The sequence below is a fragment of the Tenrec ecaudatus genome, chromosome 15 (assembly GCF_050624435.1).
Source record: "Tenrec ecaudatus isolate mTenEca1 chromosome 15, mTenEca1.hap1, whole genome shotgun sequence".
Lineage (NCBI taxonomy): Eukaryota > Metazoa > Chordata > Mammalia > Afrosoricida > Tenrecidae > Tenrec > Tenrec ecaudatus.
This window is the reverse complement of record NC_134544.1, coordinates 49,423,073-49,438,472: the sequence shown is the minus strand read 5'-3', so window position 1 is coordinate 49,438,472 and position 15,400 is coordinate 49,423,073. Positions and strand designations below refer to the sequence as shown.

At 40.0% G+C, this 15,400-nt stretch overlaps 1 protein-coding gene across 1 annotated transcript in view; it reads right to left on the bottom strand.

Annotated features, from left to right (window-relative positions):
* The window catches only part of CHST9 (carbohydrate sulfotransferase 9), a 273,234-nt gene that overhangs the window by 257,261 nt on the left and 573 nt on the right, over nt 1–15,400 (bottom strand). The window lies entirely within an intron of this gene.

Below are 15,400 nucleotides of genomic sequence, written 5' to 3'. Positions count from 1 at the left end.
GGAGAAATTTTCCCTAAAATAAAATATTTTAGTTTTGGAAAAATCGATAGTACCAGCCTGACTGGCCTCCATCGGCTGATTTCAGCTTATGGTGTGAATTCTCGGATTCAAAAAGATTAATCAGTGAGGCACACTCTTCTAGATACTGGAGCATAGTCCTGAACAAGTCAGTATTTTGGATTAAGGGTTGATTAACATGAAAGAGGACTGTTTGGGGACCCCTGCCTACTTTTTACACTCTACCAGAAGAGAGGAAGGCATTTCAGGGGGTACTTTATGAGGTCCTCCTGGATTCCAATAACCCCTTTCTGAGAGAGATGGCTACTGAGTGAGGGTGGGAAAGCTTACACATGAGAGACAGTCTGTGTGCTTGAAGACCATGTGTGCCGTAAGTAAGAGGAAGCCGATTTGAGCCATGCTAAGTGCAAAGGAAGGAGTCCGGTGGGAGAGTGTGTATGTTTGGGCTGCCATCTGAAAGGGTAGGGATTCGATCCCCCCAGCTGTTCTGCGGAGAAAAGAGAGGACTTTCTACTTCAGTAAGGAGTTACAGTCTCCGAAAACCCATTGGGGCAATTTTACCCTCTCTTATAGGGTCGCTTTGAATCTGCAGTGCCTTGATGGTGGTGAGTTGAGTTTTGGAAGTACAAAGGGCAGGAATAGTGTTGGTGCTTAGAGGGGAACTGGTCAGGACAAAGCATTCAATGGAGTGATTTTTAAAGTAAGACTTGTTTCACTAAGTGTATGATGGGCAATCAGCACAAAGTTTTTCCCTGTTAAAAATGACTGTGTTCCTGATGAGTTACACAAACATGCTCTGTGAAAATACTAGATCAACACAGCAATATCACAATCAGAGGAACAGCCTGGGTCTGGTGGGGAGGAATACACTTGTCATCAGAGAGGCTTGGGAGAGAACAATTATACCAACCCAGTCAAGAAACAAAGCTACACGTGCCCCCCAAAATTCACTTCACTATGGAACAGGGGTTGGCAAATTTTTGAGAGAGAAGATGCAAATCTCCCCCTCCCAGCAACTTTAAAATTGTTCCAGATATATATATATATAAAACAGACAAGTGAAATCACCATTATGTGAATTAAATTTTACAAATGAAACTATGATAGTTTTATTTTCAGTTTCAGTTACTTCAGAGCCACAGGGCTTGAGAGCCGCAGTTTGCTGACCCAGAAATAAAGGGAAAGTGTATATACTTTGTTTGAACAGAACAAGATGAGGCTTGGAAAAAAAAATTAAAAAGCAAGATCAACTGACTGAGGCAAAGCAGGCTTCATATTATTCCTGGAGCTCAGAATCTTGTTGCTACTACTTTTTACTTTCACACAAACATCAAAACCAAACCAAACCAAACAGTGCACTTTCATCCACTGATTCTGAAACATGGTGACCCTTAAAAGTATATCTGAGGCTGTAATTCTCTAAGGCAAATAATAGCCTCATCTTTTTCTAGAGGGGCACTTAGTGGGTTTGAACTACTGCTCTTGCAGTTAGAGGTCTAACACCTGCTCAAGAGTCTCACCATGAGGAACTGTCTCTAAGTAATTGAGCATACAGGCTCACACTGGCTCCCAGACTACATTTAAATGCGGTTCCCGTTGGTAGTTGACATCACATCGGCTTTGACACATGGCCGCCTAATGTATGACAGAACCAAATATCACCAGCCTGCATCAGACTATAATCTACATTGCATGTAGATTGCCAGGGTTTTCTTCCTTGTGACCCTGCTGCTATTGAAATGCTAGTCCTATGTTTCCAGCTTTATAGTTTCATGGAAGTCACCACAGTACAACATCCTGAGAAACAGGCAGTGCCAATTCAGATACCAGAGTTCACTTGGTATAAATCAGAGAGGAAATGGTAGAAATGAGAAGTAATTATATATACAAAAGAAAGAAAAACAAAAAGAAACTTCTGAGTCTCAGGTAAATATGTACAAAACAATAGTTACTAAATAATATAAAAGTGATCAATTAGGACACTTTTATATCCGCACTTAGGACACTTATATCCGCAATTTGTTCAGATAAATTTTTATAACTTAGGATAAAGCCAAGGAATAATTTCACTTTGGAATGGTGTAACATGCTTCTGGAAAATTCTAGAATAAGAAATGAAAACATATACTATTCAATTAAATATGTGTTGACTTTTACTAAGAAGTACAGCAAGAATGCTCCTGAGATGCACACACGGCGAGGCTTCTTCTCATGTCCTTTGGACATGCTTTCAGAAGAGACCCGTCCCTGGAAAAGGATGTCATATTTGGGAGAGAGGGGCAATGGAAAGGAGAGAGATGCTCCACAAGGCAGATTGACAGAGCAGCTGCAAGCATGGGCTGAAAGATAAGAACAATTGGGAGGATGGCCCAGGACCAGGCAATGTTCCTTCTGTGGTCCACAGGGAAGCTATGAGTAGGGAACTGATTCGATGATATATAGCAACATATTTTAAAAGCTTATACCCAATTTTATTTCTTGGTGGGAGTTTTTATGATATGCATGTTCTTCTTAAACGTGTAACATGTAAGAACGGCATGCTCACCATTAGAAAGGAATGCGGCGTGTTTGGGATTCCCAGAAGATAGATGGGGTGGGGGGGGGATCGTTTATGAAATGAGCAAAGCACCTGGGGTTTCCCAGGAGTAATCAGGCTCATCTCTGGAAGAAGGAAAAGTCTGATGAAGTGACAGCCATACAACGACAACAAGTAAACAAAGTAAACAGAGGCAAAAGACCTAAGTTTGGCTAATAAACAAATTTGGGAGCCTGGTGTGCTATGGACTAGAATGGGACTCCTAACAAAACTGACCAGACCCACTGCCACCAAGCCAATTCCATCTCATATGAACTCTCTACACCAGGTTCAACGCTGAAAATCTTCATAGGAGTGACAGATACCCTCATCTCTCTTCTACGGAGCAGCACATGTGTTTGAACCGCCAGCTTTTCAGCTAGCAGTCAAACAGGACAAATAAAATAACATAAAATAAAGCTATTAAATTAAACTCCATGAAATCCAAGTCTACTCTGACACACAGGCAGTAGCCAAGAGTCAGCAGTGACTTGACAAAGAAATGGGTGGCAAAAATAGGCCTTTCTGTGGAGATGAAAGTTGAGCTAAGCCTCAGAGGAGCAAGATGTTGTCCTGGAGAGTTGACAGAGCTGTCTTGGGCAGAAGCCACCTAACCCAAATCAAGTAAACTCACTTCCATCCAGTTAATTTTGACTCATTGTGGCCCAATAGGGCAAGGTAGAGCTGCCCCTGAAGATGGTAACTCTTACGAAAGTAGAAACCATGGAGGACTTGTCTCCTTTCTAGCACAATAAAACTAAAACCCAGACTCACTGCCTTTGAGTAGATGCCAATCAGAGCAACCCCACTGGACAAAGTACAACTGCTCCATTGCCTTGTCAGTTTCTGAGACTGTAACATTTCATGGGAATCAAAAATCTTTCTCCTCAGAGATGGTTTCAAATTGCTGACTGTGCAGTTAGCAGCCCAACACTGAGCCCCCATGCCACCAGGGCACTTTCTGTCACTGCAGCTCATCCTTTTGTCCCAAGCCTTGGCCTGGACCCACTCTTCTGACCCTCTATTTTCCATGAGGCCTCTATGGATCCAGTCTTCCAGGATGCTGTGCCGTGGATAAATACACTGCAGCGGTGTAGATGTGGGACGCACGCCGATCTCCTTTCGGCACTCAATCCTATCATTTCCTTCCATCATTGACATTGGGAAAGCAGCATGCTCTTGGCCACTTAAATTATCCCAACTATTTTAACCAGAGATGGTGCTGGGCCTTTCCCCTCACCCTCACCCTCCTCTCCCCCCGCCTTAATTAGGCAAGGCACAGGCTTAAGTTGTTTCCCTGAATGGTGGCTGAGTCTTAATTACAGTAACTCAGAAAGCGCAAGTCTGCAGAGGCTCTGCATCATTTACAGATTCTATTAATAACTCACATTCAGTGGGTGCTGAAGCTTGCCAGGGGTGTGCTAAGCACGTTGCGGGCAGTGGAGCCTTTCACCATCACCGCACTCTTACGTGAAAGCTATTTATTATTATTATTATTTTACCAATGAGAAAACGGAGGCTGAGAAAGGCTATGCAATGTATCCAGGGTTACACAGCTAGCAAATAGATGCTGGGAGATTTTTCAGATCCTTCTAAAAGTAAAACTTGTACCCTTGATGACTAATTTTCTTCGTAATAAAAAAAATTTACAAAAGAAAATGTCATAATAATACATCAACATGCTGAAAATTAACACAAAGAAATGGATAATTTAATTGATGGTGTTGAAAACTAGGTGCTATTATGGAACACTCTGTTATATAATTGGATAGATATTAATTTCTCTTGCACATATCTTTCGTCTTCATCTCCAGAAACATTCTGTAGAATCCTTTATTAGCATAGCAGAGCATACCTAAGATTTTCTTTCTCTTCTTTTTTTTAATCCTAAAGCAATTTCCTTTGAAAGAAGAAATCCAGGTACAGTGAGATTTCAGAGAAAGTCAATATTATATTAGATTTGTGAAGGTTTGAAATAAAGGCATGAGAGGAATCTAAGTGTTCTCATATGTAAGTGAAATATAAGTAAAATGCAAACCATTCAGATTTTGAAAGCCTACGCTACACTCGTAGAGGGGCTCAGCAAACAGATCGAGCCCATCTTGCAAGATTCTTGGAGCGACAGCTCAAAAAATATTCAAATGACAGATTTTGTCATGTTTACTGAATGGCAACAGGACACATTCAGAAAGTTCTGATTCAAAAAGGAACTGCTTTAAAGATGCTTGGTATACCCAGTGCTATCTAAAACACATATTAAATTCATAAATACTGCTTACCTAGGAACTGAAGAATTAAACCCCCGACCATTAACGTAGCATGAGGCACACTTCCAGGTGAAAATCTTATTTAAAAAAATAGTTAAAGCAACTGTTCTCTTAATGGAGTTATATTAGTGTTTGTGCTCACTACTATAAGTAATTGGTGAAATCTTATATAATTCATTCAATAGATATCAAGAATCAGAGCATGTACTTAGAAAATAAAAAGAAAATAAATTAATTGCTTTATCTAGTCTAGTCAATCTTGCCACGAGAAAAACATTATTTTCTAGGAACTGGAAACAACTCAGCCCAAATTGAGACACCCCCCCTCCCAACTAGTAGCTATCACAGATCTATGAACTTGTGTTTCGCTTTTGTTTAAAAATGTCAGAGATTTTCAAATGGTCTTTATCAAGGCTAATATGCTTATTATGCCTATTTTATCTGCTATTTTTGGTGAAGGGTCATTTGGGATTCAAAGAGAATTTGGTGAGGACTCATTCAGGATTCATAGGAATAGGAAAACCTCAGTTTGGGCCATATTTCTAACACTCTCAGCTTTAGGTCCACGGGAAAGTCACTTAAACTTCCCAAGTCTCAGGTGCTTCCCTCTATTACATTGCTTTTGTGAGGTAGCGCGAGTCAGCGTTCAACTCTAAGGGACCCCAGGTATTAGAGTTGAGTTGCCCCACTGAGTTTTCAGGAACAGACGGTGAGTCCTTGTCCAGTGCAGCGGTTGGGTGGATTCAAATCACCAACCTTCTGGTTATCAGACAGGTGTGTAACTGTTGCAGCCCGGGAACTCCCCCCTGTCTCGTTGCACAATAACCCAACCCGCCCACTGCCGCCCACTGCTGAATCCAGGTCTTCGGATTTCTGAGTCTGTAAACCTTCAGAGAAACAGTTAGCCTCATCCATTTCCCTTGGAGTGCCTTCTGAGTTTGAACAATGAACTTTACAGTTAGCAGTCCATTGGTTACCTGGTAGCACTTCCAGGGCTCCTTTCACCACACTATATAGAACTCAAACTCACTGTCGTCTCGTCAGTTCTAACGATAGCAACCATATAACAACAATCACTTTCAACCCACCCAGACGTGGGGTATGGTATACTAGCATAGATTTTGGAGCAGCACAGACTGGATTTCCCCCCGAATTTTCTCTTGGAATGATATTATTCCCATTTGAGGGCTTGGGTAAATCCCTAATCACACTACAACCTAAATGTCTTCATCTGTAAACTTAGAATGATGCATCCCTACTGAGTTAGGAAAGTAGACTTTGGCACTGTGAGATAAGCGTTGGTCTGCTAACTGCAAGGTTAGCATTCAAAACATGGAACTATCTGCTAGTGGAAGATGGAACGATCTGAACTTGCAAATCTATGCAGCGATCGACTTGATGGCCATGGGTTTAACTGTGTTATTAGGGTTTTCACAACACTGACAACCACTGACATCTGAAACTCTCAATAAATGGTCGCTGCTGGTGTTTGTGGGTGCATTTTGTAAAATGCTATGTGCAGGGAATTATTTTGTATGGCTCCTGTAGTCACAGTTTTGTAACTCTCACCAAATGATTAGGTAGAAACATACAAGTAGGTATATGAAACTCTAATGAAGAATTGGTTCATTTTTTTTTTTTTTGGCCGACTTTAGTGTTGGACTTCATGGCCAGAAGAAGGAAGAGTCAGAAATAGAGTATATCCTCTGGGCCATGAAATTCCTATTGCTAAACCTCCTCAATCCGGGAAACAGAGATGAGACACTAGGCAAACAACAGGGGGCAGAGGCACAAGACAAAGCCAGAACAAGACAGCGTCCGAGGTTTCCTAGCGCTCCAAGACAGTAAACTGAGTCCCTTTGAGTAGGAAATTTGTCTGCAGAGTGGGGTGTCTTGAGACACTTAAATCAGGGGAGTTCTGTTTGCTGGCTTATAATGCTAGAGCTAACTGCCCCCAGCCTGTGTCTTATGATGGAGTGGCATGAACTTTGGGCATTTATTGGCAGTGCTAAGAGTTTTGTAACATTTGTCAAAGCAAGGCAGAGGCCAAGCGGGATGTGTGGCTGGAAAGTCAAGGGTTAATCACACATGTGCCTCAGACCTTTCCTGGCTGGATCCTAAGCATTTCTGAGCTTGAATTATATATAACCTATTAACCTCCCAAATTATCCTGAGTATTATCTGAACATTCTGTGTGGCCACTGTGGAGAAGCAGAGAGTGCCTTTGGAAGGGCCCTTGGTGGTGAATTGCTAGAGAAGGTTGACGATTGGATGCATGGTTGGCCTCCACCTTACAAGAATTGTCCTTGGGTTGATGTGATGTTAGATTTCCTCTCCCCCCCCCCCTTGTAACATCAGAGGAGATCAGTTTCTGTCCTTATGCCATTCCGACAAGTGCATTATACATACAAAAGAGTACAATGATTTTACTATTTCTTCAGATAACACATAGTTACTGATAATAGTACAAACCAGCACATTTCTCCCAACTAGTCGTCTGAATATCCAATCACATTTAACTTTGTGGCATTCCTGTAGTCTGCAGGGTGTTTTTAATGTTATTCATATTTTAATCACCATTAATCACCTACTGAAGACTTACTATGTGAAGTCTATGTGTTAGATGTTATAGTCCAGGGGGGATTAGCATGTAAGTATTATTTCATTGTACATATTATTTCAGCGTTATATATATTCTACATTATTAGCATGTATGTATTATTTCATTGCTGTTGCTAGCTGCCACCGAGTCAGTGTCAATCTAGAGCAATCCTCTGCATAACGGGTCACAGTCCTCCCAGCCGTGCACCAGGCTCTCATGCGAGCTGTGTGATGCTTGAGCTTACTGTTGCTGTCACTGTGTCCATTCATCTTATCGTTGGGCCTCTCTCCTTTTTGAGAATGATACTTTCCCAAGCCTGACGTCCTTCTCAGGGATGAGTCCCCTTGTAAACACATCCAAAGCATGTGGAATGAGGACACGTGAACCTCATTTGCTTCTAAGGAGCTTTCCAGATGGACTTCTGCCAATGCAGATTTGTTTGTCTTCTCATAGTCCATGCTTCATTACAATGTTCTTTACCAACACCGTTTTCCAGAGGCACCGGTTCTTCTGTGAGCTTTCTTATTCACTGCTTAGATTCCACGCGCAATAAGTGATTGGAAATTCCACAGATTGGATCAGACACACCTTCGTCCTTAAGTGAACTTTGTTTTTAAGTCTGTAATGAGATCTTTTGCAGCAGATTTGCTCAATGCAATACACAGTTTGATATATTCTGATTGCTGCTTCTGTAAGTGTTGATTGTGCATCCAAGTAAAATTAAATCCTTGACAAGTTCAATATTTTCTCTGGTGATTGGTGCCCCTGTGAGAAATTCTGTTCTCTTTATGCTGAGACATGAGCCTTGCCAAAGGCTGCAGTCTTTGGTCTTAGTCATTTGTCCGTGAGGGCTTCCGGTCCTCTTTGCTTCCAGGAGGTCAGGTTGGGTCACCTGCATATTGCAGGCTGTTTAAGACACTTCCTCCGATTCTGATGCCATATTTTACTTCACATGGCAGAGCTTCTTGCGTTATTTGCTCAGCATAACAACTGAATAAGTCTGGTAAAAATAGAACCGTGCCACACACCTTTGCTAATTTCAGAACTTGCAGTATCCCCTTCCTCTGCTTGAACAGATATCTCACAGGCCATGTACAGGTTCCACATGAGCACACTCACATGTTCTGGAATTCCCATTTGTAGCAATGTCATCCAGTTTGTTATGAGCCACACACACAATCAAATGCTGTTGCATCGTCCATAAAGCACAGGTAGACATCTCTCTATTGTTTTCTGCCATCAGCTGAGATCCATCAGACATCATCAAAGATATCCCTCCTTTCACGTCTTCTTCTGAATTGAACTTGAATTTCTAGCTGTTCTAATGTACTGCTGCAATGGTTTTTAAAATTATCTTCAGCAAAATTTTACTTATATGTGATACTAAGTATGCTGTTCAATGGTTTCTGCATTCTGTTGGGTCACATTTCTTAAGAATGCGGGCAGAGATGTATCTCTTCCAGTAGATTGATCTTTCACATTGCTTCGTCTGGAAGAGTGAGTGCTTCCAAGAGGGCATCCATGTGCTGAAGCATCTCACTCAGCATTCCAGCAATTCTGGGAGCCCTGTTTGCACCAAGCCTTCAGTGCAGTGTAGGGATCTTCGATTAATACTGTTGGTTATGGAAACAAATTCTACCTACTGAAATGACCGAGCATTAATTAACTTTTAGCCAATATTTTAGTACAGTGAGCCCAGGGATATTTTAGTACAGTAAACCCTCAGCTTGAGTAAGGCTAAGGCCTAACTTGTCTGTCCACTTGCAGTATTTTGGTGGCTTGCCTGTTGCTGTGATGCTGGAAGTTAGACCTCTGGAATTTCAAAGACACAGCCATGTTACCCACGTGAGTGAGAATTCAGACAATCTTCCGTATCAAAATAGACACAGAAGAAGGAGTTTTTAAAAAACAGTTTCATTGGCACTTCTTCCACACATCAGACAATTCAATACAATAGTTGAATCATATCAAGATTTATACAATCATGACCACAATCAATTTGCGAACATTTTTCTTCCTTATACTCCTTGTTATTAGTGTAATTATTATTTTTTAATTGTGGAAAAAATATATGCAACAAAACATTCTCCAAATCAACAACTTTTACATGTATAAACCAGTGCTACTGATTGTACTCTTCCTGTTGTCCAATCATTATTGATACCTTTTTCCACATTATTCCACCACCATTAACATAAACTCAATGTCCTCTAAGCAAAAACTCTTCCTCCTTCACCCATGACAATCTTTGGTCAATTATGGTTTCTTCTTCTTCTTTTTAGTAGTTTTCTTGACATAAATTTCATATGTCATATACTTCCACAGTAAGGTCGCTTTTAAAAAGAGTTGTATATACATCATCGCAATCAGTTACAGTGCTCCCTCCTCACCCCTACAGTCACTGTGTGCTCCCCAGTTCCCTTCACATTCCCCATCCCTGGTAAACCATTGCATCAGTTATTATCTCTTCACATGCACTCCTGTGCGTGTGAAAACAAACAGAAACAATAAAAAACAAGTGAAAAAATAATATGAAGATACAAACAGAGAGTAAGAAAGAAAAGAACACCAATAATATATTAAAAGCCAGAGAAGAAATTTCTATTGTGAAACAAGTGAGAAATATTTAAGACTAAAGCAATTTCAGATTGCATCAAAGGAGAGGTCAATTGACTAAGTATCATCTTATACTGTAGTTCAATCCACCATAATCAACTTTGCAATAATCTCTGTGTTAGAATAAGGCTGTTTGAGTGCCTTGCCTTTGACCAGAGGGAACCTTCCAGAGGCTTAATCTAACTAGATACAGTGCAGATGAACTTGGGGCTCCCACTGTCCTCTAGAGTCTTCTACAAATTGGGTGTCCACAATTTAAGCTCTGATACTTTTCCCTACTTCATATTTGGATTTTGTTATTGACATCTCACTTTGATGGCTGCTTGTTTGAATACTAGGCTTTAAGACCGCCAGACACCATTCCAATTGATAGCCAGACACTATGTGCTTTCTTCACCTTACTTTGCTACAGCACCCATTCAGCGATCTCTTCAGGAAGGCTGGTCTCAAGCAGGGCCCTATTATAAGAACTGCTCTTGGATTGGGACCTCAGAATGCATCGTCTTGTCCATGGATTCTGAAAAACTACGGCTTTCTTTGGGGGTCATATTATAAAAAACACAAACAAAAAAACCCAACAATGACAACAACCAAACAAATACCTCCCCACCCCCCAAAAAAGGGGAAATAGTATCAACAATCCCCCTCGGGTATAAAGCGATTCTATTGATAACATCAATAATGTTTCCAGTGGCATAGATACCACTGATATGAAGAGTTTATTAAAGTCCAACTGTGAGGTACAATCCATGAGTCATTGCTTTGTACAGATTGAGTTCTTAATTGATTGAGCTCTGTTACATTGAGCCTGGGGGTTGGTGCTAGGGGAAACTTCCTGTACTATTTCTTACTAGGGCAGATTCTTGCCTATCAGATTAATACCTGTCATATTAATGCAAAGAGAGCATTGAGACACTAAACACAGTTCTGGGTCCCCTTTCACTGGATACCCACTAAGCCAGGGGTCCCATTCAAGGTCAAATGATTGCCATTCCCACAGTCTTGGGGTGACCATCCTTCGCTTCCTCTCCCATGTGGAAATTCTAGTCATAATTCCAATGGCTGTAGATGGTTTTGAGGTAGGGTCCAGTTCTTTCAGTTAGGCCTCCCCGTTGAGTCCTTCTGGTGTGGCCCTTGGGGGTGTCATGTTCTCTCTAAGGTCAGCATCTAAGGTCATCATAGTGCTTAGTCCATGGCATGGTTCACCAAGGATTGGGAAGAAATTTGTTTATGCCCAGGAACCCAGAACCACGCCTACTCTCCCCTTAGGTTCCCTACAATTGTTGTTTAGCATCCCTGCCCAATAGGAGGTTTGCTTCTCCCCACTTAGCGACCATGGTCATCATCAGAAATATCAGTGCCTCCCTGCGCTTAACTTGACTTTCCAATAAGTTGATTTGTTGCAGACTTTTCTCAGTACTGTAGTGTACCATCAAGTGGATGGTCTCATTCCTTTTTCCCCTTCATAAAAGAGTGACCCCAAAAGATGAGAGGTAGCCTCTTTTGAGGTGGTTCTTATGAAGTGCATGTTAGGGGGTTGGTGTATGGTTCGTGGATGGTAGGCAGACTTTCTACTCCTTTGTTTGGGAATTGGTCCCTAAGATTTGTATAATTGGTGTTTTTTCTTATAGTAGTGGACTCATACAATGTTTGTCTTTTTGTGATTGACTAACTTCACTCAGCATAATGGTTTCCAGGTCTTTCCATGCCATTCAGTGTTTTATACTTTCATCGTGGTTTTTCAGGGATGCAAGTATTCTATTGTGTCTATGTAACAGTTTCTTTATCCATTCTTCCATTGTTGGGCATTTGGGCTACTTCCAGTTTCCTGCTATTGAACTGTGCTGTTATCAACATGGGAGAGCCTACATCTACTCATGTTGTGTCTCTTATTTCTTTGGGGGTGTATGCCTAACAGTGGTGTTGCTGGAGAGTGTGTTATTTCAATTCCCAGTTGTTGTAAGCATCAGAATATTGTTTTCCATAGTGATTATATGTATTTGAAGTCAACCACCAGTGTATACATGTTACATTCTCTTCACAACTTCCCCAGCATTTGTTATTCTCTGGTTTTGTTTTTGGTTTAATTGGGCTGGCATTGTGGGTGTAAGGTAGTATCTCATTGTGTTTTTAATTTGCATCTCCAGGATGGCTGGTGCTCAGGAGCATTTTCACGTGTTTGTTAGCCATTTGTACTTCACTTTCAGTGAACTGTCTGTTCATGTATTTTTCTTACTTCTTAATTGGGTCATTGGTTATTTTCTTTTGACTCCTGTAGAGTTCTGGATATTGTGGTAAAGGGAGCATTGCCCAATGTGTCATTGGTAAAAATTGTTTTCCAATCTGTGCGCTTTCATTTTACTCTCCCGATGAAGTTGACTGATGTGCATTAGTGATGCAATTTCAGCATGTGCTACTCATCTCTTTTGTCCTCCGCTATATGTGCCTCCTTCTTTATATTTGGTAATCTATGTATGCACCGCAATGCACTGCAATAAGGCCCCTAAGTTTGCTCCTCAGTTTTTTCATCGGTGGTTCTTATAATACTAGTGTTTACATTTAGAACTTTAATCCACCTTGAGTTAGCTTTTGTGCATGGGAGAGAAATAAGTCTTGCTTCAATTTTCTGCACATGGACATCCAGTCTGTCCAAGACCACTTGTTGAAGAGGCTGTCTTTGTCCCATGGATATTTCTAGGTCCTTTGTAGATTAGTTGCTTGTAAACTGATGCATTTATGCCTGGGTTTTCTGTGTTAATCCATCGGTGCATATAGCTCTTCCTATACTGGTCCCAAGCCATTTTGAGGTTTTTAGGTCAGGTTGTGCCGGGCTTCCTACTTGGTTCTTCTTTCTAAGGAGTTCTTTGCTTATCCTGGTTCTTTTGCCTACCACTATGAAATTGGTAATTAATTTTTCCACTTCTTCAAACAATGCATTTGGGCTTTGGATTACCTTGTATCTGTTGTTGATTGTTTTAGGTAGTGTTGATATTTTTCACAATATTAAGTATGCCTATCCATGCCCATGAGATAGTCTTCCATTTATGTAGGCCTTTGGTAATGTTCTTTAGTTTTCTCTGTATAGATCTTTTGTTTCTTTAGTTATTTTATTCCTTAGTATTTCATCTTTGGTGTGGTTTCAATTCTTATTGTCCTATTTGAAGTCCTTTGATTTATTTCTGTTGTCTGATTGCTCTAGCGAAGACTTCCAGCATGATGTTGAATAAGAGTCATGATAGTGGACAGCCTCGTCCCATCTCTATTTTCAGTAGAAATGTTTCTAGATATATCCCAGTGAAAATGATATTGGCTGTTGGTTTTTGTATATGGATTTCATTAGGTGGAATAATTCCCCTTCTATTCCTATTTTGATGAGTGTCTGATAAAAATGGGGATTGAATATCCCAAATGCCTTTTATGAAACTATTGATATGCTCATAGGGGTTTTATTCTTTTCCTTGTTCATGTTTTGGATTCCACTGATTGTTTTTCAAATGTTGAACCATCCCTGCATGCCTGGAATGAATCCCACTTGGTCATGGAGAAGTAATTTTTTTTATATGCTGTGGGATTCTTTTTTGTTGTTGTGGGATTCTTTTAGCCAGAATTTTGTTGAGGATTTGAGGGTCTATGTTCATGAGAGATATCAGTCTGTAATTTTCTATCTTTGTGGCTCTTTGTCTAGTTTGAGTATCAGTGTTATGCTGGCATCCTACGTGAGTTTTGGGGTTTGGGTCTTTTTCTACATTCTGGAATAGTTTGTGTAGTATTGGTGTCAGCTAAGAAGCAGGTTTTATTTTAATCCACTTCTAAAATATATATGGCTAGTTAACAATCATATAAACAATAGGAGAAAACTGTCCGATATAATGCCAAAAGATGAACTTCTCAAGTTGGAAAGAACTTAAAATACAAGTGGAGAAAAACTGCCTCCTCAAATGACCTGAATGGAATAAAGCTTTTCAGAACCTTCCTTTGCTGTCATGGCACAGCTCACTGTGAGAAGAAATGTCTGCAAATGTTTCATTAATGATCAGATTGTGAAGCGCATACAGACCTACAATGTACACAGGTACAAAGCTTGAATACAAAACATCAGAGTTTCAAAAATGAAATGGAACACTTGAAGATAGATATTCCTGGGCATTAGTGAGTGAAAATAGACTGGCATTGGGCATATTGGAGCAAATAATAATATGATCTACTTTGTAGGAATTGACAACTTGAAATGGGGCAATATTGTATTCATGGTCAAAGAGAACCTATTTATGGTTTTATAATATTAAAATTGTTATAATAAATTATATTTCAAAAATATAAATAATAGTATATTGCATTTTATGTAAATTGTAAACTGTAATGCTATTTAAGAATACATTTAGACAAATACGTTACATACTCTATAAAATAATGAAATGTAGCATATTTTCAAAAGGGTTACTATGTAAATTAATAATCTCAAAAGTCATTGTAAATAAACCAAAGAAAATCATTTAAAAAATAAAACAGTAAATCATCTTTCACAGCAGGCATTTAGAAGCTTTGTATCAAAAATAATTTAAAAATAGTCCACAATTGAAGACAATTAATAAAACGTTCTTTCTCAGGTTTCACTTTTGTTTCCATAACAGTCAAGTCCTAAACAATAATCTATTCCTAGCCATGAGAAGTGACTGAATGTCACTATACCTATATTATATATTTTCATGATGTTCTCAAATATTTTCTTTAATAGTCATATCATAATAAATATAATCCAGCTAATCATAACTGAGCACCTCCAATGTGTAGCAAACACAACATTAATGATGAGAGTACACGATAGTCAGTCATCCATAGCAAAGATGGGCAAATGACTGCTTGTAAGCCAAGTCGGGCCCACCAGGTATTTTTGTGAGTACTGTTTTACTAGACCACACTACTCGATTATGTACAATCCGGGGCTGCTTTTGTGCTGCCCACTGGTAGGGTTGATTGGCTACAAGAGAAATGGTATGGCCTAGAATATTTACTGTCTAGACCTGAATGGAAGAAGTTTACTGGTCCCTGCTCTTTAGTTGGAGACCTTTGGTGATATCAAGAGTTCACATGCTCAGAAGCTAATCCCAGAAGTACCACGGCAAAAATGTCTGGTGAAATACTTACAAATCAAACAAATAGCTGCCTCGAAAACCCCTACAGACCACAGTTCTACCAACAGAGATGGCATTGCCATGCGTCTGAGTCAATCTGTAGGCAATTTGTCGGTGGCTCTAGAGTATAGATGTGAAAAATGTCCACACCAATTCAGAGTGTCACACAAAATTAAAAAGGAATCTAAAG